At 40.4% G+C, this 26,535-nt stretch overlaps 1 protein-coding gene across 3 annotated transcripts in view; it reads left to right on the forward strand.

Annotated features, from left to right (window-relative positions):
- The first annotated feature begins 396 nt into the window (after positions 1-396).
- The window catches only part of LOC149918833 (uncharacterized), a 284,012-nt gene continuing 257,873 nt past the window's right edge, over positions 397-26,535 (forward strand). The window contains exons 1-2 of one of the 3 annotated variants that reach the window (XR_016463846.1): positions 397-3,099; positions 6,787-6,855. The gene's annotated coding sequence lies outside the window, so the exon portion shown is untranslated. The other 2 variants (XR_016463848.1, XR_016463847.1) reach the window with 2 other exon arrangements.

Consider the following 26,535-nt stretch of genomic DNA (forward strand, 5'->3'; position numbering starts at 1 on the left):
GTTCACTTTCATAAATGTGTTTCAAATTGTATTTTCCTGTTTTCTAGAAGGTTTGTTATTCGCCATTTGAGTGTTTTTTTCACCTCATGGGAACGAATTTGTCATTGCTTAAATGCACGAAGTTACTGTCACCATTATTAAAAGGTGAGCAAGAGAAATGCCTAGTAACAATCATTGTCAAGGTGGACAATATAAACAGTCTTTTTAATTTGTTGCCATGGGCTAACAAACATGCTCCCCAGCTCACACACAAGACAAAACATGTTTTCTTGTGCAATGTTTCCATGGAGAGAGCATTTCCTCAAGGCAGTTAATCTCATGAGATGCTGTCTGCGTATGAATACAGTACACATCCACCAGAATGTTATGTACCTCCTCGAAGGGCAAGCAGTAAGTTTTAAGTTTCTCTCTGAGTGTTTATCAGAATCAAAAGTGTGTATTCATGAAATGGTACTGTTGGAGACTGTAACATCATAGGCTTAATTCTTTATTCCTTTAAGTCAGTGTAAGTCTTTAGTTAGTTAAAGTCACAGTAGCAAGAATCAAGCACAAAAGAATAGAATTTGGTTTTATGTAGCTGAACAAGTCTGTAAGTATTATGTGACCAGAGCAGCACTAAAATTTAGCTGATGTGAAGTTACTGAATTCCCATGAAATATGTCTGTTTGTTAAACGCCACATTCTTGATGCACAGGCAGAATCTGTGTTTGTCTTTCATCTACACAGGGTTTACCACTGGTACTTGCACAAAGTACCTCAGCTCCTTATTTTAATGTTCTTTTCCCAGATTTTTATAACTTTGCCAGATTTTAACAACTTGCATTGGACTTGTTTGCTCTCTGTCGTGGCTGTTATTTTTTTTTTTTTCTTTTGGATAGGTTGAGCAGTTTTTCTTATAGTTATTCTCAAGTGGTTGTTGAAGTATAGGTTGCATTGCCAATGTTAGCTAAAACTTCTGTATTTTTCTAAAGGCTGTAACTTTCCTTCATTGAATAAGAAAAATTAAAATGCATTATCAGGAAGTTAAAAAGTTACCTCAGTGAAAATCTATCCAGATTAGGGTTCTAGAAAAACCTTGGAAAACAGTGTAGTAGAAACTGGCTCCCAGTTTGCTTATGTTCCTGCTTTCCCATGCATTTTCATCAGCATTACAGAGCCTCCAGCATAATTTTGAAGCCACAAACCATTTTGAGAGGAATACAGGCTGCACAATTGAATTCAAATTTATTTCAGATAATGACAAGGCACTGTAACATACTGTATTCCCAGAACTGTAGATTTTGTACAACTCTGTAACTTCAATAGTCTTGCTTTAACATAGTTTTATTCAGATTTCTGACTTTTTGAATGTTCAAGCAGTCACATGATGCTCTCCTATATATTTGATCAATTTATGTTAAGATCATACTGCAGTTTGTATCAATTTGATTAAACAGAATTAATTTGCGTGTCACATTCTTAAGAAGTAACACCAGTTGAACTGTATCTCTTTTCACTGTTTAGGTATGCTGAACATAGTAGAAATCTGAAACTTAAATATTTTGTCACAACTCAAATAGTGGTGGAAAGAAGGATTACTGTTGTTAGACTGTATTTTGCTTGTTTTGGTTTGGGGGGGAAAAGGGGAAAGAATTTTGGTAGATAAGCGAGCTGAGTCTTGCCATAGGTTAGTATTTCTAATGTTTCCAGATGTACGTGTTCCTTACAGTGCACTTTTTTTTTTTTTCTCAAAACCAGGGGAAAGCTGCCCATTTTGAGACTTACGCCACCTAAGTTTAACAAGAACAAAATGAGCTTGGAAGAATTTTTTCTTTTTGCCTCATGCCCATCCATGTAAGGTTGTATTATCAGAAAAACTAAGGGCTAGATTTTGCCCTCAGCTTTGCTTGCACAGATTCTCAAAAGGCAGAGGCCAAAATCTGCCCTTAGTTACAGTGGCTTCTGAACTGCAACGAGCATTCCGACCCTATAGAACTTCCATTCCTTTATTTAAAAAGTCATTTAAGACAAGGTCTGTACTGGATGCACAGCTGGCCTGAGGAATCTCAGTGGCCATTGCTTCAGCTGGCAAAGATTAGTAATGATTTATTATATTCAAGAGTATAAACTATATAGTACAACCAACATCAGAGAAAGAAAGAAAGCTGATTTTCAGCTTGCGTTAACTGGAGTGTCTTTGCTGGCACTGTGTGTTACCACATCTGTGGACACCATGTTGTTAAGGCATGTGAATATTTCTTTGTGACATAAGTGAAGAAAGCATCTTAATAGATTCTGTAAGACATCTGGAAAGTGGAACAGGTAACTATAAGCTTAGAAGTTGCCATTTTCTATATTTACCCAGAGACTTTTAGTAGGTTGGCTTCTTTGTTTACATTAAAGAAAGGCAGACAGTGTTTTTTTGGTTTGATTACAGCACAATAGAGAAAGTGTGCAAATCGTTTTGCTTAGCTACCTTCGTGGTTAAAGTCCATTTCATCTCTTTTGAGTCTTTCATCTGCTTTTCCTACGTCTGCCTTCAACATAACTCAAGTGGGTTGCTTTCCTTCTGCCTCTGAACTTAGATTGAATGAAGAAAATACTGCCAGAAATTCTTCAGGTCGTCCCACAGATTTGGGTTCCTTGGGCACATCTGTGCGATATTACCTCCATGACAGTAATTGCAACAAAAACAAGATCTATAGAACTGAGAAAACATAGTAGGTTAAATTAGTTTAAATTGAAAGGCAGGGTGAACGGTGCGTCTGTTCCTCGGGAGGCTGTTTGATCTCTTGCAGCACCTGCACAGAGGTGTGCCTCAGCCATCTCCAACTGCATCCTGTGGGTTTACCTCCTGCCATGCCTTTTGTGCCTACAAAGTGTCCCTGTGTCACCCTGCGGAGGAGCAGTTCCCTAGAGATGCAAAGTGAGGTAATACGGAACGCTTGCCGAGGCTCTTTTCATTGTAAGTGCTGCGTGGAGAAGCTCAACATTTATTACTTCACCACTCCTCTTTAAATATATACCCAAAGCTGATTGTATTCCCTGCGTGGGTGCGCTGTGGCGGGATGGCTGTGGGGGCCAAGATGGCGGCGGGTGCAGGCAGTCCCACAGGCTGAGGTGAAGGCTGGGAGGGGGAAGCGGGAAAGCAAATTTTGACACGCAGCTGTAGGGTCTGCTCCAAAATTGTGGACGTTTTGTTTCTTTACCGCTTGGTGGCAGCAAAGGAGCGTCAAACAATCTGTGGGCAGCGCCGAGAGCGCTTTTTAAAGCCGTAGAAACCCGATCCGGAGATTCACGGGCAAGAAACAAGCGAGCCGAAACCAACCGACCAACCAAAAAAGCCCACAAACCAGAAAATCGGAAAAGAACCCGAACCCCGGACTTCTTTATTTGAAAACACAGAAATATTGCTTATCTAGGGCAATGGTGCCCCACCCCTCAGGTAGCTGTAGTTAAAAACAAGGCTTTTCTTACTTCATTTCTTCCTATCGAGGCTATATGCTAGGACACAGAGCACTCACTAAGAGCAATTACATTTCCATGTGCTCTGCTTGGTTTCTCTGATTTCTTGGAGAGGCTTTAAAAACAGCGTGTGCGTGTTTGTATACATCATGCAGCCTAATCTTTGTGTGGTTGAAAAGTAATACGTTGACTTTTAAACTCAGTTGAGGTTACGGGCCTGTTTGTTCTCTCACTTAAACCTGTTTTATCTTCGTGGAAGGCTGTTAACACTGATGGGTTTGTTTCTAATTTACACTGGTGTAAGCAAGAAGCAGGGCTCTTCATTCTTCCGCTTAAAATCCTGATAGATCGCAAATATTGACAGAAAAGGCAGCATTTGTTAAGTGCAGAGTGGATCCCAGCTGCTGAAACGAGCCTTGCACTATGGGCTCCGAGGGGTGATTTTTTTCTTCTTTGGGAATGAAGTGATGCAAATTTACCAGAAGGGCTAAGCAGGTGTTGACTTGTCTTCTCTGCTTAATACCTTTCAGCCCTGGCTGGTGTGATGTGTTGTGCCAAGTGTGTTGTGTGAGGTGAGTGCATCTGTGCAATGCCGCATTAGATTGGAGTTGTGTCCTCCCAGCAGGAGGGAGAAGATAGTCAAGAGTTGCAGCCTTGGCCAAGCAGAATTGGATTGTTCCTCTGTTATTGGAATGATGCTGGTTTTAATCAACACAGAGCGTTAGTCCCAAATAACTACTTTTCTTAATGCATATACCTGGGAAGCTTTTTGAGACAAGATCTGATTCTCACACTGTTTATTCTTTGCATAAGGTCTGGTCACTGATGATTTTTATGTCTCTGCATAGACTAGCAAACAAATGCATCATAGGTCTAAGAAGTTTAAATTTTAAGTATTGAATCTTGCTTATATTTATACTACTGCATATCTTGGATAGCCCCACTGACTCTTGTGGATTTGCACCATTAAAATAATATGGCATTAGCAAAGGTTTATTTTAAAAGATCCCTTACACCTGAGGTTTGATTCTGCTTTGGCTCTAATGAAATTGCCAAAATTAAGTAGTTGTGAAATCCCGATGGGAGCAATACACTCTGTGTTCTGCTTTACATTCCTTGGGCAAAACTTCTGGTGATTCACCCCTCCGGCCCCAGTTTCCCCGCTGAATTTAGGAGGAATGCGAAGTCAAGTCCTTTAGCTTCAGTCACAACCCATTGACACATGTAGTTACTTACATATTAGTCATTACTTTTTTTTCTCTCCAGAATTTCAGCAGCATGAGTCTCTTTGAAGATTTTGCTCCTGAATCAGCTCATCGGTGTAACATTACACTGGCTGAATCTCAAAACAAATTCCCTGTTTGCACTTCAGTGTGAATGCAAAATACTCAGCTCCCAGAAGAAGTCCAGTAGAAAATGGATACTAGCTGCAAAGGCCTTTAGCTGTTTCATTTTTTATTTTTTTTAAATGGGAAAAGGAAAAACTTATTGTTATACACATCCATTGAGGAAAAAGTTATTATTTCTTTTTAAACCCTTCCCATCTCTTTTTCTTCATAAACCATGTGTCCATACCTGTGCTGCCTCCTAGAATACTTCTGAATTATGCAAGGATAGCATCATCGTAAAAATAAAATTCAAGGTCAGATGCATGAAATTAAGTCCTCTAGTAGAAAACTATGTTGTCTAGTACTGTCAAAAAATCTTGTTGCCATCCTTAAACTCAGGCTTGCTGGCCCAAAGAAAGATGATACAGAGTTGTATTCCCGTATTTAAGTTCTTGCTGTAATAACCTTTCTTATTTCAAGTCAAATACGTCCAGAAGCAACTTAAAGCCATTTGTTCACATGTAAAAGTAGTGATTTAGTTTAAATAGAAAATCCAATCTTGTCTAAACTGAAGTGAGGTTTTTTCTTTTACTTTATTACAACCTCTGGTAATCTTGGATTTGCTTTGTGATGGAAGCACTAGGACTAGAACTGGTAGAAACCTGTCCACAGGTGTCAAAAACATCATGTTAACACTCCTTTGCTGCCAGGACTCACGTGGAGTTCCCAGTGACTTTGGCATAGGTTTTGCTGCCATAGCTTTCAAAATCACTCTCCCTTAGATCTGAAATTGAGCTCCTTCCTTGAATGCATGAGTTAATTTTCTTTCTGCTTTGTAGTGGGTGCTCTTTTCATCTAGTGGAACAAGTCATTGAACTTTTCAGGCTGAGCAAAAAGATGTAGAATTTAGTAAATGCTGGATTAGGCCCCTCATCCTGAGTGATTGGAACAAAGGGAAAGTTAAAGAACAAAACTTTTGAACGAGGCAAATAGCCAAAGGGATCTATGAATGTTACTGAGAGACACTGCAATGTTATCTACAGGTGCAGAGGCCTAACTCTCCACGCAAACCCTCCTGAAACCTCAGCAAACCACCTCCCAGGCTTGGATTCCAGCCAGTAGCATATGTTGTAGAGAAAATCAAATTGGGAATAGAAAACATTTAACCCTTTTCATTGCATTTCCTTGTAAGGACAGCTAGGTTCTGTTACCCCCTTTGAGAATAAGTCCTTCCAACCCTGCAGTGCCCTAGTAAAATCCAGTTGGCAGAGCACTTTGCCACTGTGGAATTGGTTGGTTTTTGTTTTTTTTCCACCATCCCTACAAGACCACTGTTACTATTGTTGTCTGCAGTAGACCTTTTTTATTTTATTTTTTTTTTTTTTTACTAAATTAAATCCATTAAGGCAAGATTGGCAGCAACGGTTGAAGTGATATCATTTTGATTACAAGTTTATTATGCCTTGATGATGGATGAGTCAAGGAAACAGACGTTTTTCATGACAATGCCAGGTTAACTGGCTGGTTGTAGCTAAATATAATTTTCCAGCTGCCTTCAGCAGTTATGGTGGAAGAGCCTCTTAAGTTTGAAGCTGTAAGTTCTGCTCATATCTCTGCTGACTGAAGGAGCATTATATTGAATTATGCCAGTTGCAGATGTGGACCTTCCTGTGTGAGATAGTGTTGCAGATGGAACCGTTTTAAATGGCAGTTGTGTTTTTTTCTGCAGCATTTTAACAAATTTTAGTTTAAAAGATTTTTTAGCTTCAGCTTTTACCTTCTGTATTGCTCTTGGTTTTGATTTAAAAAATGACAGTAACCCATTTCCTTTTCTGCTGACATTCCAAGTGTGAGCTTTGGAACATATGCCATCAGTGTCACATTCAAGCTCTCGTGGGGTTTTTTTTCCTGTGTACTTTTGAGTGTAAAACCTTGTACCCTACTTACAAAGTACTGTTTGTCTTAATAATTACTCCTTCGCATACACTGAGATTTGCTTTCTGCACTGATTCAGGTGGGGATGGATGATGACTGGATCTGTGTCTTGAAACAGGCTATTGTGTTGCCCTAAACTTGAAGGAAGGTAAGGCATTTTTTTTCTATTCAAATAACAGAACAGTTATCATATATTTTAATGTAATGGGCTACCGAAAGTAAGCCAGACAGCTTCTTATTGTCATTCACAGTAGGAACAGGTTTGCTGGGTTATACCATTCCAATCCATGCATCATTTTGTCTGTATGTCATAAGATAAAACACTGCACTTATGTTAAGACTGAAAAACTTATCTTTTTAAGGGTACATTGTTCCTCTTTTTTATTTTCTTCTGTTTCTCTTTGTTCTTTCTAACAAAAGTAAGCCCATTCTAATGAGAAGAGGTAGATTGGGGTGAAGTTTTCTGGGAAAGAGGAGGAAGAACAACACTGTTCCTGCCAAGTAGTCATTAGACACACGGTGAAAAGATTTGGCCAGAGCTCACTGACTCCATGTCAAAGTGGGGAGCCCCACTGTGGAGTCAGGATTCTGTTTCACTGTGACTATAGTGCATACGAAAGTTACTGGGCTTCTCCAGATGTTGCTCCAGATTCAATCAGTTCTTGTTTTTCTGTAAAGACTGATCATGTTTTATAGGCTCACTTTTAGAGGCTGTTGCTTAAAGATCACAAATGGTGACACTGTAATGCTGATAAGGAGATTATAAAAAAAGGAAGTAAAGAATTAAGCAAGAAATGCAAAGAAATAGAATGCAAAACCACTATTTCTCAGTATTTACCCTCAAGTCTTCCCCTCAGAGATCGTCCTATAATGTCAGCTCTGTTTACTCCTTGAGTAAATGTCTGGTGTCACTTTAATAAATCAGATGAACTCTGCTCAGAGAGAGATGAAGCCTGTCATTTGATCATTAAGATTATTTACTGTAGGGTATGTAGCTGAAATACAATAGTAATATAGACACATACAAACTTAACCGCCTAATCAGGAAAAATAAATGGATAAAACCTGCCATAATATGTTTTCAAGGTAAAAGAATGTTGACATAAATCAGTCAATACCTAGTTTAGATCACTGTGGTGGTGTTTGATTCAGAAGCCTCTTAATCAATCCAAAACAGCATACCCTGTTTTAAGCAGATCGACACAGTAGATAGAACTAATTATTACAGGTTGGCTGTGCGTGACAGGCTTCTTCCAGATACATCTGCCTGTACTGAAGGCTACGAGATGGAACTTGCAGCTCACCGAGCAGCGTAGGCAGTGTGAGCCTTAAGTGTAGGCATGTTTACAGTAGCAAAGATCTGCTTTTACCCATGGAGTTTGCTTCCTTAGGGAATAGCATCATAATGTTACTACTTGAATTTTTTAATTTCTCTTCATGAGTGCTTTGCATTTTGTTGAGTTCACTTGTGTTTTTCTGATGAAAATACTCCTACCAGATACGTCCCTAGTTATCTCCAGAGGTTGTAGTTATGGAGCAGAACTGCAGCAATAGGGAGACCGATAATAACTGGTTGGTGGATTTTGGAATGTCTGCTTTTTGCTTTCTAGCCAGATGTAGTTTTTCAGTTCACTTACAAATGTTGCCTGTATGATTACTAGAGAAGACAGCAATCACTGGCAGAGATCTGGCAGCTTTAGGACTTTGCAGTTCTTGTTGCTTAACCTAATAGAATTTTTCCATAGATAGAGCAAGGCTCAGAGCAAAAGAAAGCTCTGATGTCCAGAAATATAGTAAGATGGTGCAGAGGGCCAGCCCTCATTCTGTGGGAGGATATGCGCTCTTTTCTGTCTGGACCAGAAAGCTGTGATCTGGTGTGCTTTGTCACATTGTTCAGAGCTTACAGCTGCACTCTGTCATTAGGAATCATGATATTCTGGTGGCTTCCTTAGGATAAGCTCAAGTGGAGACTGGTGGACCAGTGCTGACACATTAAGAGCAAAGCTCTTGGCTCATGCCTTGTGTGCAGCTCTGCCTCTGGCCAGGCAGGAAGGGGACCTGCCTATTAATGGGAAATATTTCTCTCCCCTTGCCAGGAATAGCATAGGATCTTTATCCTGTGATTCTCAGGTCTGCTGAAACAGGCTGGGAAAGCAACCAGAGAGCTGGAGCAAATGCTGTATTGCTCCCTAGATTTTTGTGAGGCCACTGGCACAAATCTGATGCCCTCAGGGGCTGAATTACACCACAGATCTGTTGCTCTCAGAACCTCGCACACTTGTGGGATCCAATTGCAGGCCTCAGTCTAAGCTGTATTAAGTTTCACATGGAAGCCTTGTTGTCTAAAGTCCTAAGCCCTGGTGTAGCAAAGCTGTTAAAAATGTGCTTAGCTTGTATACGTGTGAATTATCCCTATCTCACCTTCCATGGAGCTGAGCTAAGAGTGTTACCAAGGAGGACAGAAATCACAGTGAGCAGAGTGCTGGCATGTGTTGTCCAAAGAGCTGGTTGGTAAGCCCTGCTCTATCCACACAAATTGGTGTCCTAATGCATCCATAATGTGTATGGTATAAGTAGGGTTTGGTTGTTGTAACTAAGCTAAGGGTGGGTGTGAGAAACGTGCTGTCCTATTTGGAAAGAAGCAGCTGAGGTGTTATATCCTATGTTCTTCTGCTGACATTTTCATGTTTGTAAAACATCACAGTTATATTTGTTGATCCCATGAAACTATCCAGGGAATGAAATACAAATACCTGGAAAGGCTATTTGACATGAAGGTTGATTGTGTGAAACGTACTGGACTACACTGCTCGTCAATGAGCAGTGAAAAATTAAATAAATAAGAGAGAGAAAGAGAAAGGGCAGCGGAGAAGTGACACAGCAAGCAGTGGGAAACTCCATTCTAAATCTGTGTGGGCTAGAATCTCTAATGATAGGCTTTTATCTCATTACATCTAATTGACACAGAACTTTATCATTAACAAATTGAGAAGTATTTACTCCCTGAAATATTTGGGACATTATCGTGACTTTCTTTTCATGATGGGCTGTTGAAAGGACTATAATGGCCCAGCTCACATGTAGCCTGGGAAAACGATCCAGCAGTCTTCAAAGTTAATGAAATGTCATTTGTCATAGGCTTTGCAGGTGTGACTCTGTTTCTACATTATAATACATGATGGAAGTAAGTGGCTGGGTTGCAGGCCTGTTGCCAAGTGTAATGCACATTCTGTGAGTGTCACTGGTGCAGCATTCCATAAATCTTACTAATAGTGAGAAGTCTTGAAATGCATGATCTTTCTCTTCTAAGGTCAAGCAAGACTACTCCACAACTTAATTTTAGCCTTGCTATCTCTATAGTCAAAATGGCAACATTCAAGGAGACTTTGCTCTTCAGCATCCCCTTTTGAAGTATTAATTTTGGAGAGCTTTATTATTTAAATTCTTTATTGGTTTTCTAATTTTGTTTATTGGTTTTCCGATTAAGATGTGAACTAGCTCTGGAAAAGGGTTTCTTGAATAAGAAGCACCATGTTGGGGCAGGGGAGGTGGCATTTACCCAAGCTGCATGACTGGGGAAGGGAAAAACTTAGCCAAGCAGCCACATGGCCAACAGAAGCTGTGCTATGACTTTTGTTGGGTTATTGCAAGGGTTGAGATATGAAAGCTGCTGAAGTAACTTCCGTACAGCAATGTGCTGTTTGCCAGAGCTCTAAATGCTCTAATAAGTACCGTTGTGTTCCTTTTAGGGACAGATGTTTAGTTGGTTTAAGTCACTGATTTCAAATGTCAGAGTAATGCAAAAGAAGAAAAAGTCTTCAGTTTGCCTGACTTGTGAAAGATTTAGGCTGGTTACTACTTGGATTTGTTATCTCCAGTTGGTCTCTCTGATGGAGAAAGAAAGCAAAACAATGGAAAAGAGTAGGTATGATTCTCTGCTTTTGCTGATATGCAGGATTGACATCCCAGTGTACCACTTTCTGTGGTTCAGTTGATTATACCCAAGCCTTAATCTTCCAAGCTTGAAGTGCTTAACGTGCTTGTTTTAACAGCCAACCTGATGTACCTGACGAAAGCCAGTTAATGCAGAAACCTGGGAATACTCTCTACTCTTGTTTATTTTTGCTACTACAGATTTGTGTCCCTCTCTATGATGTTAACTCTCACAAAAACGACAGGAACTGTTCAGCAATCTTCTTTGATAGCCTCTATTTAAGTAACAAGATGAGTGAGGGGGTCCTTTTTTTTTTTTCTTTTCCTCTACTTGTATTATTTATTGCAGTATTACCCATGGGATCAAGACAATCCATATTTCTGGAGGTGCTTGTATGAGTGCAAATGCATGGAAGTTTAGTTTTGCTGAAGGCCTAGCTTCTGCACTTTCTCCCAGAGGGAGTACACATTTCAGTCTAAGTAATCTTTCTAACACAGAACTGCTTCCACATCACCTTTGGTGCTAAGTTTTGAAGGGCAAGGATTGATTTTAGAGGGATGCTTATCAGAGTTAGGTCTTGTTTTGAAATCTGGTTGTGTTACATGTTGGTTTTTTGGTCACGCTAAAAATAATTTTGTTGTAGTATTTCCTTGTATATGTTTACTATAAATATTCTTTAAAGATTCTTTTCTAATTCAAGACAGTCATAGATTCTGATGTCCTTATTTTTATTTTCCCCAGAGGGGCTGAAAGGATCTTCTAAAACTTAGAAGCTGCTTAGGAAGAATCATGATGATGTAGTATTCTGTATGTCTAACTCATATTTTTAAAGGTTTAATGTCGCAGTCAGCTCTTAAGTAAATTCAGTAATTCAGTGTGTACTTTTACAAGGAGATAAGTGAACAAAAATACTTTCTTTTTGTATTTATTATTATTATTATTATTATTATTGCTTTCCAGTACTATTTGTCTCATCTTTAAGAATCTTAGGCTGGAAAGAAAATTAAAAAGTTACAAAATATGTCCCCTGTGGCCCCTCACCTTCCTCCCTCATTGGTGCTCAGATCGAATTTCAAAAGAATTCTAGAAGGATATTGAATTTCAGGTTTGTTTTCCCATAGCAGTGATTCTGGCCAAAAAACTTTTTAATCAAAAGGACCAACTGTAACCTTGTTAATAACTAAGAAAACAATGGCCAAAGGGAAAAGATCTGCCAAAAGCTACGAGTCATTTCTTTTGGCAGAATAATTGGTAGATCGTTATTTTGGTTGAAAACAATATGATTTGTATTTCTAATTTTATAAAATTACTTAATTAATAACACATGCTCAGCAATGTTGATTGCAGAGTTACTCTTGACAGAGGACATTTTTAAAGCAACGTTCCAGGGGCAAAGGTAGGATTATGCAATACTTCAGAAAATAAGACCACGGCTGCTGCTCAGCAGATGATTCTCCTTGTCTTTCAAAGACATAAATCACTGAGGTGTCCGTGGCATCAAAACACAAATTGCTGTTAAAAGGACAGTGGGATATGCCCAGCACCATGGGATCATCAGTGGTGCAAATGGGTCACTGCCTCCTGCAGTGACAACTGCATGGTTGTGCATAGGAACATTTGGATATCTAGAGATTGCTTGGAGGGAATCAGTGTACTGAAAGGAAAGCAAGCTAGGAAATTATGTTGGTTCCACACCAGCTTCGTTGTTCACGTAAATATTTAAGCTGTTTCAAGTTTTACTATTTGCGTGTGTACTTCTGGTTGTGAGGCAAGACTGTTGCAGAGTTAGAGGAGAAGAAAACTGGAGGTACAACCCTTGCTTATTAGGAGCACATGATTCAGTAGACAAAAGTCCTGACATCCTTTCTTACAGTCCAAAAATGACAGTCTGTCCAATGTGCCTTTTGTTTCTGAATAGGGAGAGAAGATTTAGGTTGGATGTCAGGGGGAAGTTCTTTACAGAGAGAGTGGTGAGGTGCTGGAACAGCTGCCCAGAGAGGTTGTGGATGCCCCGTCCCTGGAGGTGTTCAAGGCCAGGCTGGATGGGGCCCTGGGCAACCTGGGTGTAGTATTAAATGTGGAGCTTGGTGGCCCTGTGTGTGGCAGGAGGGTTGGAGATTCATGATCCTTGAGGTCCCTTCCAACCCTGGCCATTCTGTGATTCTGTGAATGGATGCCTATCTTGAGCTTGCTGTCAGCCATGGGGCTGAACTTCCAGCACAACTTTCCTCTTGCTTATTGTTTCCTCTCTGTCATCTGCCTCAGTTCCCTTCCACCAGAAAACCAGCTCCATTTAGTATGGGGTGAAGGAGTGGCAGAGATGGAAGGATGTAATGAAGTCTCTCTTCAGTTGAAGCTGTATGACCACTGGGAAACTTGTTGCTATTATCCAGGGCATCGTGGCTCTTGGGATTCCCATGAGTGCTTGTCTGCTGTGTTATACTCAGCACTTGATTAACTATTGTTTCACACTAATGAAGGAAGTTGTTCTCTCCATGATTCAGATCCTCTTCACAATCTCTCTTCTTTTTCATTATATGATTGTAATTATTCCCTTTTTGTAGCGCATATAACCTAACACCTATGTACATGGAGTGCCAGGACTTGAAACCATAATAAGCTGAATGCTCACCTTAGAAACTATTATTCCAGTCATTACAACACAGCTTATTCCTCTAGAGGACATTAACATTTGAAAATGTGTCAACTAGAGTATGAAATTTATCATTATCATGAACAACCTGCCAACTAATTAGAATACAACATTCTGATTTTCTGTACTCCAGTATTAATCTAATGCTTGACAGCCATTTATATTTTAGGTACTTTCCACTTGGAAACTAAACCACTTTAGAAGGCCAATGCAATTTGTTCTGACACGGAGGGGGGAGATTCTGCAAGTAAGGAGAAAGTGAAGCACTAAATGATTGGCCAAAATATTGGTTAGGAGGCTCAGTGAGCAGCACAAGCAATGGCAAAACCATGAACACTGCAGCAAAAGAGTGAGGAAGGTATCTTTAAAAAGTGTTTTATAAAGTTACGTAGTTTAAAAATGTTCTCTTTTCTTTTAACTAAAAATACATCAGATGATGAACTTTTCTGCAGGAGTGGTAGTGGCTTATAGCTGGTAACAGTTTAAGAGTATCAGCTTGAATGTTTCTTAGTAGTTTGAGAATTGCTGGTAACTTTTCCCATAAATCAGGGTTCATGCTGTCGCTGTGAGTTGGAGCATAGTGTGGGATTTTGTTCATGGTTATGCATAGTATTTTTTGCAGCAATACATTTGTTATAGTAGTAATAATTCTGCTAGTCACTGGAACAAAAGTTTTTTTTCAGAACATGAATAAATGTCATATATGAAAAAGATTAAAAGATTGAGATGACTCTTACAGTTGAAGTCAGGCTCCCTGAGGATATTTTGGAGTGATTTCAGTACTGAAGATTCACTTAACAAATGATGTTGCAAAATGATGTCTTTTAGGGTGTTTCAGATTATTCTTTCTCTTTTGTTTCTTTTTAAGAGCCATGTCATGTTACATGTTTGAGAGAAAGCATTCTTCAGTTTGAAACTGGAATTTATGTTTCAGCTGAATACTCTTTCCCTCAGCTTCAATGGCCATGCTTATTTTTCTGTATGATTTGCTAGACTTCTCAGTTTACCGAAGGCCCTGATATGAAAGAAACCTTTGCAGAGAGGAATATTAAATCCTGAGTGGTTAATTATTTGCAATAATTGTGATCTAAGCTTCATGCTTTGCTTTTTCATCACAGCAATTTCTATTAAAAGAAATTAATAAATATGCAGAGCACTGGGATGAAAACGAGTGATTGGACTTGCCAGCACTAGTTCTGCTCTGAGGAGTTAAAATATATCTGAGGAGTACAACTTCAAACTGATGCTTAAAGAGCTGAATGATCCCAGATTAGAGCTTTGCTGCTGAATTCTGCTCAAACCCGTGGTTTTCTCTAAATTACTTTTTTTTTTTTTTTTTTTTTTTTTTAAATTCTTCAGGAAGAGAGAGACTGAGAGAATAATTAATGCAAATGGGCAGAGCTGCGCAGATGAGTTAATGGAAAGGTAGTGGCAGGAAGAAGGAGGAGAGAGGAGATAATTCCTTTCTTCTCTTTTTGAAATGAAAAAAAAAAAAACTTTTAAAACCTCTTCTTAAAGAAAAGGTTCGTGCTTCAGAACAGCTTTGAAAACAGGCCTTTATTATAGGGGTTTAATTTATACAGGATGACTGGATGTTATGTGTGCTACAGATGTGAGTACAGCATTACAAGCCCCTGGTTGAAGGGGTAGCACTGCATTTCTCTGGAGCCACCAGCAGCTTGCTGCAACTGCAGAAAGTAGTATGTGTGGTCCAACTGGTGGCCTGCAGGCCAGCTCCAGGCTGCTCTGCCAATCCATCCAACCCACCGGCTTCTTCCCTGGAAGAAGAGATGAGGAACAGCTATTTTGAGCAATGACTGCACCCTCCAGCCACTGAGCTTGTCCTCAAAGCCAAAACACTGCTGCTGTTGACAGGAGGTGTGTGCGTTTGAAGGGAAGAGGAAGCTGTTGCTACTGAGGGGCAGATGTCCGTGGGTTTCCTCCAGCATTGTGGGCTCCAGCAGATGCAATCCGTGGCAGCTTGCGATGCTGGTGGTGCATGGCTGGCCTCAAGGCTGTGCTTGGCAATCACTGCAGTGGTAGGGGAGGGAGAGGGCCAGCCACTGCTAAGGAGGCAGGATGCAGACCATTGTTGGTATGGTGGGAGGGAGGAATTGTAAACCCAAATCCGGCTCTCACAGCTGTTGAGGTTAGACCACCCTGTACTATCTACAGTAGCAGGGTTCAGTCAGAAGAAGGCTGTGCCTAGCAGGCATCCATCAGTGCTGTAGCATTGCATTGTCTGAGAGAAACAGTCTGACTGATTCTAATGTTGTCTTTCTTCCCTTAAGAACTGTCCTGTCTGCCCTTGCAAGAAAGGAATGTGTGCAACCATCACTGGTTCTGCAACTCTTGACCCTTGCTTTGGAAAGCTTGTGCCCCTCAAAATTTGGGGGCCACTCAGGGAGTGTGGGATGGGAAGATAGCAGAAAGGGGTCCAGCAGAGATACATATGAACAGACAATAACCTGGCCTTGTGACAGGTGTAGGAGGAGAGGCAATGATAATAGAGATCTGTTGCCATGAAGGTAAGCAGCAGCCAGAACATGTTGCAGACTGGAGAAAAAAGTCAAAGGTGTAGTTTTTAAAAAATTTCTTTATTTGTATGCTCACTTCTGGTCACACAGTGCACAGAACAGTAAAGAATGTTCCTTGAATCCCATTCAAGGATGTGCACCTGTTAGCACAAGAACTATGTGCTTTGTCCAGGGATGTTACTGGATGTTGGCATCCTCTTCCCCCAGGGATGATACGAGGGCAGTGGTGGTGGTGAAGCCATGGACGTGGCATAAACAAAACCTGCCTCTTACATCTGTGCTCCAGGATATGTCCTTGATTGTTATTTATGAGCTCATTCTCTGCTCATCACCAAAGATACCAGATTTTGCAATCTGTCATCCATCAATTTTACAGCAGATAGGACAAATGCTGGAGCCAGCCTACTTGCAGGCAGGTTGAGGGCACCATCTACTCCAGTTTGTAGTGAAAGGAAGAGATGGTATGCTTTATCCTACTCTCAACTGTCTTGCTGTGGACTAGGACTAATTCCCTAGTGAGGTTATACCTTAGTGTAAAGCAGTGTATGGGCTATGAGGATCACATCCGTTGTATCCTATAGGGAGGCAGTTTGTGAAGGGGTTTCTAGTTTCCATGCTTTGGAAGCGGAGAAGGAATCCTGCTGTTAACGACTGCTGTCTGAGCCCTACTAAATTAGAGCTACTTATCTAAGTACAGCAGGAAGATTTCGTTCTTGGCTGATACAGTAACTGGAAATGAATGATCTAAGTTGCATATGCTCAGAATCACTTATCTTCATAGCACAACCCTTCTGCTGGATCCAAGCCCTTTCTTTTTCCCATATCACTATTCTGATTTTTCTCCTTGCCTGGTGCCCTGTGAGGGCTGGTAGCAATGGGGAGTGCAGCACAGTGATAGGCACACTTTTCACAAGTGCATAAAGCAGTGAAGGATCTGAAGTCGTGAGAGAACAGCTTGCTCCGTTCTTAAGAGCTTTTTATTTTTTCCCCATGACTTGTCCAGTCCTGCAGAAAGTTCAGGGTTTGTAATCATAGCAGGTGATGGTACGGTCACAGTACGTCAGGTAATATCAGTGCTGGAATTTCTTCCTTGTCTGAGTTCATTCATTCACAGTATGCTGGACTGCTGCTACCAGATCCTATTTTCAGGTGCCAGTGTAAGGCACTTTATGTACCACGTACGTAAAGCAAAATCCCCATAAACAAGTTTACAAACAAACTGCCTGTAAACAAGCAGTAAGCAAAGAGCTGGCAGAGGCCCATGTTATCACTCACCACTCTGGAGCTCCACTGATGAGCTCTCCTGGCTCCATCCCAGTTGAGTGAACACAGTCAAACAGAAAAACCCCACCAAAGCATCTGGAAGGGACTTCTGACATTATTCTTTCACAGCTGCTAAGTCTGTTTGGGGTTTGTGAAAAATTCCTTCAACTCAGAAGAATGGCATAGTGTAATGCTGTAACAAGCCTTGTGAAGGTTATCAGCAATATGATCAAATCTATCTGTGGGACAAAGAGCCCCAGTGTACAGCTAATTAAAACTTGTTTCTTCCCTGCCTGTTCCTGTTTGGTGGTGGATACTTAGAGCAGAGCTGCAAGGTACTGGAGTGGAAAGTTAGCTCTCAATATTTTAAGACCAGCTCTTTTCAAAGCCTTGTAGTGAAAGAAACACACGCTTTTTCCTGTGGGCTGCATGAATGGCAGATCATGAAGCCATTTGCAGGCAATTTTTCTCTGCCTCTAAGGTCAGTTATAATGCACACATATAAAAAGGACAAGGTTCTGGTGATTGCTTTGCTGTTGTTTTGTTTTGTTTGCTTGTTTTTGTTGTTGATTTTGTTTTGTTTTTTAGAATTATTCTTTTTTTGAACTGATAACATTATTGCAATGGGAATATCTAAACTTCCATTCAGTGGGAAGCTGGATCAATCTGCCATATTGTTTTTGTGCTTATGACAATAATACCTTTTTCCCTCTCCCTCTTCTGTCCAACAGTTAATTACAAAAAAGGGCCATATATTGGATAGGAAACTTGTCAGTTTTGAGGCAAAGGTCATGAATGCCTGTGATATGGGGGCATTATGGAACAGCATATGGGGTGTTATGTTGCTCCATGCTTGGCACAAAGAGATCAGTGCCTGTCACCAGCATGTGATTTGTTCCTCCTGGTGCAGCAGTGCTGAGTTTTATTCCTAAAAGTAGAACTTGTGTAGCCCAGAGAGGCAAGTGACAGTCATACAGTGATCCCTGGAGTAGGGCTGGTCTGTGAATTGTATTAGTGATAGCATTTGTACTGTGGAAATGCTAAGGACCTCTTGCCCTGCTATGCTAGGCACTGCACATATGTAGAGCAAGAGTCACACAGTGCTCCCCAAGGTGTGTGAAGGCTAATGGAGAGACATGGGAAGATGAAAGGCTGCTGAAGGTCATGCAGTAGTTTATCATTTGTCTGGGAGCACTGTGCTGCTGTGGCGGCTTCCCTGCTGAATATCTTGAAGCCAAGGAATAACACAGGGAATTCTTCCCTCTCCAGGTGATAGGGAAGGTACTGGAAGGAAGGAAATGTGGAGTACCAGTGTTTTGTTTATTTCTTTGTTTGTTTTTATCATCTGTTGTCAGTATTAGAAATGTCAAGTTCTACTAGTGTAACATTTTTGACAGATAGCCCCCTGCACTCCTTGCTACTCCCTGCTTCCTTCACTACAGTGGTTTCACACTTGTGGCTGTGGATAGCACGTTTTTCTCATCTAGTTTCTGATGTGTTTTCAGTGGTTGTGTGATCTCTGAGAGAAATTAGCTGAGAACCAAGGCTGGAATTTGAGAGCTCACTCTTGATTTGGTTAAAGCCAGAAGTTTGATACTGAATAGGATCGCAGGCTGTGCGATGTGAGTACTGATTCCTGCATGCTCCTGCAATTTCTGAGATACAGCATCTTTGCCTTTCTAGGCAGATGGGCAGCTCTGTTTTAGTGCCTGCAGGAGGTGGAGAAGTCACTGTGTCCCTGTGTTCCAATGCAGCAGCTCTAATGGCCTACTTTCCCTTTTTAGAAATGGTCACCCGCATGTCTTTGAATTTGCCTGGCTTTGGCATCTGGCCACTAAATCCTGTCATGCCTTTTCCACTAGATTAATGAGACCTTTAGTACCAGAAATACTCCCTTTGTAAGCTATGATTATATCTCATGATACGTTTAATAGAGTCCAATTCCATCTTCCTGCCATAGCTCAGACCACTCAGCTTAAGCCATTGTGCCTTGCAGCAGCCTGCATCTCAGTCCCTCCTTTTGAAAGTGGGGATAATGGTTCAGAATGTCTTGCCTCCTCTTTTTCTGTCATGTATTTACTTTACAAACTGTTTTATGCCAGGGACCTTTTCCTTATGATGGCTATGCAGAGTTTCTGGTCCATAACGTCTTGACCTGTGCTGGCACATTAGTGTGGTTACCAGGATACAAGTAACAGAATCAAAATAAATACTTTCTAACTCAGAGCTTGCTACATTCCCCTCAAGTTTTCATTCTCATTCATTTAAGAAAATAGCACATTCCCACAGTGCTACTCAACTCAAATTAAAAAAAAAATCATAATATAAATCATATTTGTATGAATAATTTAATTTCTAGGAAATGCATTAGGGAAACCCGTTCAGATAAAGTTCCAAATTTGCAATAGTAATGATCTGAGAGGAAGAGATTGTTTGCCACGAAGTAAATTATGCATTAGAGGAGCCTTTTAATATTCTTATTTAACACCTAATATTGATATATTCATCGATTTACAGAAACTGCAGTGCAGTAACATGCTAATCAATTAAAAGTATAATTAAAATGAATGCTATGTACAAACCCCAGGCCTTGTGACAATCTATATGTGTAGATACAGTCTTCCATTTCCTTGTGCCTCCATTCTGCAGTGACTGATGCTATTTTAAGAACAAAAGAAACTTCTCTGGGCATAGAGGTTACAGTAAACAGAGTCATTTGGCTGTTAGCCTGTGTTGAGTTGCAGCTGATGCATAGCCTTCATTAGCTCTTTTTAAATAAGTCTGCTTATGCTTTGGCCAAGCATGTAAAGAAAGGCCTGGAAGGAAGGACATCCTTCACACCTATTGCATTCTCTGTCTAAATGAAGACTGTTCAGTTATAGGGCTGAAAAAAGAGCTTGCAGGGCCAAAATGCATGCAGGCAGCTGGGTTTTCATCAATGCTCAACAGGCAGCAGCTCTGACGGAGGACTGTTGGCTCTGTACATTTGCTGTTGTCATTTGCAGCTCTGCTTTTCAAGCAGACAGAGGCCAAGGATTTGCTCTGAAAGCCATTACCAGCTAGAGTTGTTGGATGGACCAGAAACTCTACCTTGTGGAGGATCTGCTCTTTTGCTGAGGTCCCTAAAGAGGAGTTGTTCTCCAGGAAATGCTGCCTTGCTTCCTTTCCCATCAGAGCTATAGCTGGGTCCTTATATCTGCTCTGTACAGGCAGCATTTTAAAACAGGTGAAAATTATTTCCAGCTGTTTCGAACCATTTCAAAATGACTCTCAAATGCTTCAGCTTCTCAGGAAAACAGCAGTGCCATCTAACTCATGGGCACAGCATGAAGCTGTTGGGCAGGGTGTCTCTGTACTGACTGTCACAGCACGTGCCTGTGAGCCAACAAATGCATGCAGCACACAGCTGCTGCTCCTCTGGCTTCTCTCAGCGTGCAGAAAAGTCCCAGCAAATGCTCTCTGGGCACACGATATGTCAGTTGATGATTCTTTGTGCTCCCAGAAGGTTTGATATTTGTTCTTTGAATCTTTACTCCTAACAATGTGCAGACTGTGGTGTGATGTTCATACTCCTTTAGAGCAGCACTCTTCTATTTATTCTGAAAGAGAAAACATGTGGAGAGACCCAACACCTCAGCTTTTACCCCTACAAGTAGCACAGAGGGAGGGCTGCCAGAAGCACACTGCTTTACGGAACAAAATGATCGACTCATAGTAGCTAGTGTAACTTGTATAGCAATTTTCTCATCTCCACTTTCTCTATAGACCTGGAGTATGTGTAGGTAATTTTCCATTTATAAGCTTATGCATTTGAGGTTCTTCAGCAATTAAAATCCTTGCCAGACCACTCAATAGACTGTGGTAAGAATGTTGAAATATTGCAAAACGGTTGTGACAAGGATCTGCCCATCCTGTCCTTTACTCAGTTTCTATCAGGAGCACACCACTGCTCACTAAGTTATTTCCTCTCCAGTTCTTGTCTGGCAGAGTTTTTTTTATATTTAATCACCGTTCAGCAGACCTCTCAGTCAGATTTTGCTCTTGTAGCTGAAGCAATAGGTAGACCAGGTCAGATTTCTCTTAAATATTTATATCTTTTGAGTGAGTGTGTGTATTTGCAGCGGCATAACACTTTCAAAAAACAAATGTGTAAATATTTGTTTAAAAAAAGTTTCCAGTGAAATGTCAGTAAGACCCAATAAAGTTTCTTTTAAGCAAGACAATGTTTTTGACCCACTTGCGGATAGGAAGTATGAACTGCAGAATTACTGGAGATGGTTTCAGCTCAACAAAGTTTAAATGTTTTGAGGCCATTAAAGTAATTTTTTAATTTAATTAGTTGAGTCCTAAATCCATACAAGCAAACAATGTGCAGCTCAGTTACTGCTGGATGTACACTGATGAACACTTGCTTCTGTCTCACTGGTCAGGTTGGTTTGTAGGGCTGTGTCTGATTGTAGTGCATTCCAAGTTGCCCATATCTCTTGTGCTGATGTTGCTATCTGTAACACATAGGGCCCAACCTGGATGACTTTGTGCCATTTTGATCTTTCTTGCCAAAAATAGCAGTGAAAGCCCCCAGACAATCTGTGCCCCAGGATTTAAGAGAACTTGTGTAGCTGTCCATCCCCAGCACCACATAGCTCTCAATGTACCATGAACTCTGAAACACTGTTGGCTACCAATTCAGATTATATTGTTGTTTTCTCTTTTCCAATGGCCTGTTGCAGATGGGAGAGAAACCAGCAAGGTGCAGATAATCTCAAGTTTTTGGGCAGGGGTAATTTGGCATGGGTAAAATCTGTTTTAATGTAAAATAGGGAAGAGGATAGGAAGCAAGCTTGTTCTGGCACCTGGCAATATTTTAATCTGGAAAACCAGAGCACTTATCCTAGGATGCTTTCAATCTCGCCCCTCTCAACACCTTTAGGATATGTCAGGGATGAGCAGCAGTCTGTGCCTGCATTCTGCTCTGTAATGTTTCATGGCAGAAGTTCAAGAGATCTCTGGTTTTGATTCTTGTTTTGAGCACAATATTTATGGTTGGGTTTGCTTGTAAAAAGAGCCATGCCTTTAAAGGTTATTTTGAGGCTTTTTTGTTTTTGTTTTTTTTGGTAGAGTTTTGCAAGAGTATCTTGAAGAGATTCAGGGCTCTTTCTTTCAGACTGGTTTGCAAGTAAAGCTGTCAATAAATGAACTGGGATCCAAGCAATACTTTTCAGTTTGTACCTGAACTGTGAGACCAGTGAGCTACCTCAGGGAGATTAAATGCAGATCTCTTTCTTGACACAGTTTCTGATAGACAGAAATCTGATTAAAAACAAGCAAAGTACAATCAGAAAGAAAAAGTTGTCCTTGTCACATTTGTCCAGAGCTCAGGTCTGCTTGGGATGTTATTTAACAGCCAAGCTGGAATGTTTGGTCACAAGTAGACAGTTTAAGTGGAATTTCCTTTCATTTGTCATTTGGTGTTAGTTGTTCCTGCTGTTTGGTGGTTGCACAGAGTATTGTATCATCCCTAGGGCCGTGTTTTACAAGTTCACCAAACTTGAGGAGTTTTCCAGCCAAAAACTATAGCTGAAAGCCAGGGTCCCTTGAAGGAACATGATAACAAATAGGGATGGATAACCTTTCATCTGCAGCTTACATTCTAAGTCCCTGTGATTTTTTTTCTTTTTTCTTTTCTTTCCTATCCTCCTTCCTCCTCACACAAGCCCATGAGCCCTGGTTTGAAGTCACCCATATGAACTGCAGACCGTAGTTGCCCTACCAGATGCATTGTGCCTGTGGCTCAGATCTGAGGGTGGGAGGAAGGTGGGGGAAGATAGAGGAAAAGAGAATGAAAATCAGAAGTGCTGGAAACAGTTTGCCAGACTCTTCTCTTGTCACATGTGTACATCTTTTCCTAGTGCACTGATACTAAGGAGCAGAGTGTAGGTGAGAGCCCCAAGAATGAAATCAGTAACTCATCCTTGAAACTGACTGCATGCAGAGCTCTGAGTGAATTTCTGTGGCCTCCAAGTCTAAAAGATATCACAATTACTACGCAAGTTTCTGTGCAGATCTCTGATCTAGGTGGTTTTATCTCAAGAGCTGCTGAGCTCTGTCAGGATCCACTGAACTGATGGATCTGTTTCTGCTTTTTTGGATCTGTTTTGTTTTTTTTTGTTTTGATTGAAAACTTTAAGACCTTGCTTTGATGCTATGTTATGGGAAAAGTGGATATCTTATAGCAGTATCGGCTTATATAGAGGGTGGTGGTGGTGGAAAGCAGAATAGATTCTGGCAAGGGTAAAAAAAAAAAAAACCCAAACCCAACAAACAAACGAAAAATGCACAAACCACTCTCTTTCTGAGCTGAGCTAGAAATGGCAAGCTTCAAGCAAAGTGCCGTTTGGAAGGTGACAAATGTTACCCTTTATTTTAATGTTAGTGAATCTAAAGTTTGATGTAGTGACTGAGATTGGATGTGAGAGAAATGGTGAGGTCATCTGGTGAGATAGCTGGGCGGGTTGGTTGTATGAGACATCTTGGGAAATTCAGAGAAGCGTAAGGAACATCTCTATATCCTCAGTAACCACTATGTTAGGAAATTGTAGTTTTCAGATTGATCTGCTTGAAGGTAGTTTGTAGGCAGTCCTCTAGGATTAGGGCTGTGATATGTAAAGCCACTACTGCAGGTAGCTAGGTGCTTTTTGTTCTCTGATTCATTGGGTTTTCATCCCTGTGGGTTGTGCTGGTTTGCGTTAGCCTTCAGGCTGCCATTTTCAACTAGAATTAGATCTTTTCTCTGCAAAGAATATTCTAGCAATAACAACAGCAAAAACTTCATGGAAAACTTTCTTCCAGCTTTTAGTGGGAGGATTGATTAATAAATTTTAAAGTGAAAATGGAGCTTTGTATAGGTGGTGAGATGAATCATCATCTGGGAGAGAAATTTAAGAAGTGCTAAGGGATTTTTGGAAAACAATTTCCGATGAAAGTGGCTGTACTTTCTTTTTCTAAGCACGTCTACCTTGTAATTTAACTCTTCTGGCACCAGAGGACTCAAGGCTTTAGGAAGAGCTTCTTTTACCTGAAGAAGCAGTTACTGGTAGAGTAAGTTCTTTCAAAATCTGAGGGAAAATGAAGTCTTGCGGAAGTCTTATGTTTTTATGGTACATAGTGGGTTTGGTTTTTGTTTGATTTGTTGTTGTTTTTTGTTTGTTTGTTTGTTTGTTTTGCAGGAGTTTGTTTGTTTGAAGAGTATGTATCTTCCTTTTGTTCTCTAGACTCTTATTATCACTGTTCCTTATCATCAGTGCTGTAGGAGCAGACATTTTGCCTGGTCTGGTTAATTTTCACAATGACTCTAAAAAGCTGAACAAGAATAATTGTAGGCTTTTACTAACTCCTTTTCAGGTTAGGATCTGGAACAGTGTCAGCCCTAGCGTTCACACTGGAAGGAGGAGGTCTGGGTTGGAAATGGTCCCAGGAACTCCCACACCTTGGGCTGATTGGAGTCAGACCTGTTATCCCTGTGCCAATATTGGTCTCCTGGGGCACTCTCTGCATAACTGTCAAATAATAAATAACTTCCTTAGTGCTATGCTGCAGTGGCCATCTTAAGACAATGGGAAAACCCATGGCTCACAAAGTGATAATCCAGTCCATTAGAACAAAATCACCTAAAAGCATATCACAAAGATTTGGAGAATGGATCTGAACTCTTTGCATATAATGTCTAACGACCACTGCCAAAACACCCTGCTTAAATATCCCAGTAAGTTTTCTTCACTGTTAAATTCCCAGGTTCTTAAATTTTAAGACACTATTGTATGCTGTAAGTAATACTTCTATGTATGATGCTGGACTCTCTTCTATAGAGAAAAATGTTTCTGTGCTGGACCCCTCTGTTCTTGAACAATTTGGAGCTCCTAGCTTGATTTCCTAAGGAATTTGTTATTGCCTGCGGAAGTGAAATACAAGTTATACATCCCAAGCAAATTTTTATATTCCTCCCAGATATGAGAATAACTTGTTTGCTAACAAACTGAATTGTGGAAAGCAGGAGGAAGTAAAAATGAGATTCTTGGCCTGAACTTCAAGATCTTTCTGTTTTTAACATTACAGGATGTTGTGATTTTAACTGTTAGCAATGTGGATGCCATAAGTAAGTGTGTGGTTTATTTTGGTTGTATTACACACGGGGGTGATGGTCAAAATAAATTCCACTAGGATTAAAAATAATTGTGCTGGGCACAAATTGCCTTGATCCCCACATAGTAAAATCAGTGTTAGAACATACTATGATTAACTAATGAAATAAAATCCATGTGGGCAAAAGAAGAGAATATCCTCATTTCAGTACATACAGCTGCATCTACCCATTGCTTGATGCCAAACTTAAGGATTTATTCAATGTCTACATCCAAGAATTATCAGTGTGAGTAGATGCACCTGCAGTAGCTTACTTTTGCTAGCTGTGCAGCTGCTCTGTTTGTCTACATAAACCAGGCCAGGATTCTGTCCTTTCACTTGGCAGCCTAAAAAAGCCATATTGCTCTTTGGTGCCCTTAATGATTTCTGATCTGACCAGGTTTGTGCTAGCACAGATACAGCTGATCGCCACAACTGGGACTGCAGTGTGGCCTCTAAGTTCACAAACAGGAGTAACTGTTGAAATCAATAAGAGCATATGCCACCTTGAGATCATGGCATTAAAAGGAGCAGTGGAAAATTTTCATTTTTGTTGTAGGACTAACAGTCTTCTTCGAGTGTAAATTAAAGGCTGTCTGCAATTCTTGCAGATTAGATCTTATGTTAAATTTTGTATATTTTGTTGTATATTTTTCTATTAGTGCCACAGGAAAACATAGATTGTCAGACTGTAGATGTCTTTGTTACTTCAAAAGCAGAAATCTGTTGCCTCGTATGTTTAAAAACTGGTTACAACTCGTTGGTTTCCTTTTTATTCTGAAGGGGATAAACACTTGGTTGAATGTAGATGAGTTTTTCATGAACCTTGAGAATTTTCACTTATTAACTCCATAACAAAGCTGGAATCTTTCAAAAATTATAAGTGTTTGAGAAGCAGGTCTGCAAGCATTTTTTTAAACTATTTTCTAATTTTGTGCTCCAAGCATACCTATGCATTGTAGAGACAGTTAGAATATATTTTCAGGTGTGAGTAAACGTGAATTCCTGCAAAGAAAAAAGAGGGAGAAAATGTTTTGGATAGGGGTGGTTTTTCCATAATGAACAAATGATTGTTTTTATAAATGTTCCTAGGAAAGGAACTGAAGCTCTTCCTTAACTTGGATTCAGTGACAAGAAAACTCAATCCAAATGGATGCTATATCTAAGCCTAGAGCCCAGGGGAATTAAGACAGAGCAAATATCTCAGCCACAGAATGTACTTCCATGAACTTTCATTGCACTCAGGCCTACATGTACATTTTA

The sequence above is a fragment of the Phasianus colchicus genome, chromosome 2, assembly GCF_987193195.1.
Source record: "Phasianus colchicus chromosome 2, bPhaCol1.hap1.1, whole genome shotgun sequence".
Classification (NCBI taxonomy): Eukaryota; Metazoa; Chordata; class Aves; order Galliformes; family Phasianidae; genus Phasianus; species Phasianus colchicus.